Source organism: Clupea harengus, chromosome 8 (genome assembly GCF_900700415.2).
Source record: "Clupea harengus chromosome 8, Ch_v2.0.2, whole genome shotgun sequence".
Taxonomy (NCBI): domain Eukaryota; kingdom Metazoa; phylum Chordata; class Actinopteri; order Clupeiformes; family Clupeidae; genus Clupea; species Clupea harengus.
This window is the reverse complement of record NC_045159.1, coordinates 6,585,507-6,589,662: the sequence shown is the minus strand read 5'-3', so window position 1 is coordinate 6,589,662 and position 4,156 is coordinate 6,585,507.

Sequence of the window (4,156 nt, the reverse complement as noted above, 5' to 3'; positions counted from 1 at the left end):
ATAAGAACACATTGTTTTAAAAATCAGGCCTTATATCTGAAAACCAACTAATAAACATCTAAAAATGATTCAGGTACAGTTTGAGGGGCGCAATATCTTATCTTGCCAATAGAAATGCATTGTAATTGGCCATTTGTTGTGGGAGCCAATGGCATTGTGTCATTTAGTTAAAGATTTCTCTCACATAATTTCTATATTATATGTGTGTGCTATATATATTATAACATCACCATGTTTCTGTTTTTCACCATGTAAGGTCCTTAATGGGATGGTATCTATATACCCTGGAGTTCATGTATCACATTTTCTTTAGTCTACTCTTCACTACTTCACACATACATTTTTTCTCACTCTTTTGCCTGTCTTGGGCCTGTCTGATCACACTGATTCACACAAACTCATACACCCAGAGATCTCCCCTGGTGGTGGGTGGAGGTACTGATCACACTGATTCACACACACTCATACACCCAGAGATCTCCTTTGGCGGTGGGTGGAGGTGTGAGTGGTGACCAGTGCTGGGCACCATACCAACAGCAGACATTCCACCAGGGCCACAGCGTAGAGAAGGAAATGACCTGCGACGTTTCACTGACTAAAACAGCGTTACAAGGGGAGGGCTCTGAGGCATAGGGTGGAGGGATTCCTGGAAAATGTGTTTATTGTGGCAACACTAGATTTCAGTTGGTTACCATTAGTGCAATACATGAACTAAGAGAACCTCAAGTGAACTGTGTGAGTAGACTTATGACTTGTGCAAACTTTAGGAGATACAGCAGCAAACATTTTACATTTACATTTTACATTTAGTCATTTAGCAGACACTTTTATCCAAGGCGACGTACAAGGGACAACATGTTGGTTTTTAATTCCTACAAGTTGCCTTGCCAAAATCATGGCCTGGACAGTCAAGCAACATTTTTGATTGAATTTTCCTTTTTCAAGGAAAACCATATCTCACAGAATTGTTGCCCGTTTATAATAATTGGCTATACCTTAATGCCACCATCTAGTGGCGGTGATAATCAAGTCAACAAGCAGGTTGCATGTACATACATATACAGTATATATATATATATGCTGAACATACTGAGCTTTGTCATTATACATTTTAATGAAACTTTAAATCTTTATTCAAATAATGCCATAATATATTATATGGAATAATGATGTTATATATTTTTTTTTATATTCTACTGTAACATCATATGAACAAGGTGATTTCCAAGTTAGGAATAAGTGACCACAGCACACAGCCCTAACATAATAAAATAAATAAAACCGAAAAGCTAAGAAAAATGGCATATCCCAGCTAGTTATTGGTAGATTTTGATAACCTTGATTTCCAAATCTACTGAATTCAACGTAAAAGTCATAGTTGAGGTCAAGACCCTTTTATCACCTGGAAACAAAAAACACATCTATCAGCAACTAAAGAACTGGTTTTGATGATCTTTGTTTTTGTCGGTAAAGAACACATTCCATATTATGTGGCCACGCATTATTAACTCATGGCCACTACTTAATTATCTAATTCCATGCCTTACTAACTTGTGGCTAAGTTATTGATCTTGATTATTGAGGCCACGCAATAATAACTCCTGGCCACACAATAATATTTTTCCCACCAATGTCAATTCAATGGCAGTGTGCAGTATTTAGTTTATGTTGAAACAGTTCAAGAGAGGTGGTGATTCAACTGTATGATCATTTTGGATGTAGTTTAGTAGTTTGTAGTTTAGACAAAATTGACATTTCTATGAAATTGGCCAGTTATGGATTGAAAATGGCTTGACACGCCATCTACTGTTAAAATCATACTGATCCTTGCGAGGTCGATGCTGATGTGGGGCTCATTTATGTCATCAAAGGTTATAAAAGTTAAGCTGATTGTAATTATTTACAATAATGCTCCTCTCAACATTAATGAGTAAGCCAGGGGTCTTCAACCTTTTTCAGCCCAAGGACCCCTTGGCTGAGAGACACTGAGCAGGGACCCCCACCCCTGCCGCCCCAAATTTAGGCCTGATATTCATATATTTTATTTGGAACTAAGTGTCAGTCACACGCACACGCACACACACACACACACACACACACACACACACAACCCCCTACACATGTTTGAACAGAATTACACATCAACTGTAATACACAACTCGTTTCAATTTATTCTGTTTATTATTGACATTTTTTCTCCCTTACAGTTAGCTCTGTATTAAAGTATGGAGGGACAAATAATTGTAATAGCTTGAGAAGTTTAAGTATGGATGAAATATCGCATACCTAGTGAGAGGCCTGACCCTGGTCAGTGGCACAGAGCTTGTCCATAGGTTGTGAGGCAGAGTGCCATATCAGCCTCAGGCTGCAGTCTAGTCTATTTGCTCTTCAGGTAGGCAAGAGAGGAAAATCCACTTTCACAAAGATATGTAGTAGCAAAAGGTTCTTTTACTTTAGCTGTAAATTGAGGGAAGTCTTTCTGGCAAGAAATCCAGAATTGGATGAGTGGTCTTGTGTCGTATGTATTGTGCTGTATGTGCTGTCAGTTCAATTAGCTGATCTCTGTCCTCAGAAGATTGTTGGGATCGAGTCAGAGAGGGCACTTTCCATGTTTCCATCTGTGGAGGACTCCTCACCTAACCCACACAAAGGTTCCCTGGATTCCGCTCCAGGTTTTCATCTCCAACTCCAGTCCGGGTTCCCTGGATTCCGCTCCAGGTTTTCATCTCCAACTCCAGTCCGGGTTCCCTGGATTTCGCTCCAGGTTTTCATCTCCAACTCCAGTCCGGGTTCCCTGGATTTCGCTCCAGGTTTTCATCTCCAACTCCAGTCCGGGTTCCCTGGATTCCGCTCCAGGTTTTCATCTCCAACTCCAGTCCGGGTTCCCCAGGTTTTGTGGCAGGTGCGGCTCAGGTGCAGCCCAGATCCGGCCGAGATGCGGCCCAGATTCGGATTTTCGTCATCAGCATTTTGTAAGGTTTATCTGGGATTCGAACTCCCATGTGGCAGACGAGATATCTACCGCTATGCTATGGGGAGATGTTCAAAATGGCATACGGTCACGGAATTACATGAATCACAATAATGATTTTGCTGCATTGCAATTTGACCCACACACACACAGACAAATGAAAATGCATAATGAATTGAAAATAGAGTGTTTGATGAACCTGATTGAGATTTAGTTTGAAACAGTGTTACTCTGATAATCAACTCATCTTACATTTATCATTTACAGCAAGCAGTTTTTTTGTACTTCTACTGATCCTTCACAGCAAGCTATTTTTGTTCTGTCAGGGATTGAAATTCTGGGTTATTTCACTAAATTAGGAACCTTTCTAAGCAAAAAAGACAGAGCGGGCCCAAGCATAGACATGAATACATGTCTATGGGCCCAAGCCCCTCTCAGGTGTGGACAATCCAGCAAATTATGCCCATGCACCACCCATAGTAAGTGCCATAGTGCCACTGTAAGGCCAGTGGCGGTGCACAAGGGCGAAACTGGGGCCAGTGGTTCCCCGACTTTTCACGGCAGGCCCACCACCACCATATTGCAAAGATTGAGACACTCACATATTACCTGCAAGAGCCCATCAGCTTTTGCATAGCTCATCAATAATGGGTAATATTTGTTTGATGCTGAAGCACAATAAAGGCGTCACATCAACCACTATGTTCGTTATTATGAGTTATTTATTTTTCTAACCTAGCTAGATCTGATAGTGTCTGTGAATTTGTATCCAGTTTAGTTACCTGTGATTCATTGTCTCTCTCGAGAGAGGGACATACGTGCCGTTTCCTCAAGAACCTGGCGAGAAGTTTATTTATTAATGATGGCTAAGAAGATACGTACTAATCAGCCTATACAGCAGGTAAACATTACGAAGTCTGTGATACTGACATTGACAAGAGTCTTCTATATTGTCTATTTTTGGTTACCTAAACAATTATCTATTCGATAGCCGCGAAATTTGAAAGCAGCACTCTCAATTTATAACAAACAACTCACTTTAGAGCTGCCCTTGCTGTCCGGAGTTCCTAATAAAAACTGCATAACGAAGCTAGCATCGTACATTATTGTTATCGTTACAATGCTAAAATGTATAACTTGTGGCTATGCTGATGTGCTATGCAATAGGCTTTGCGACTCCAATTA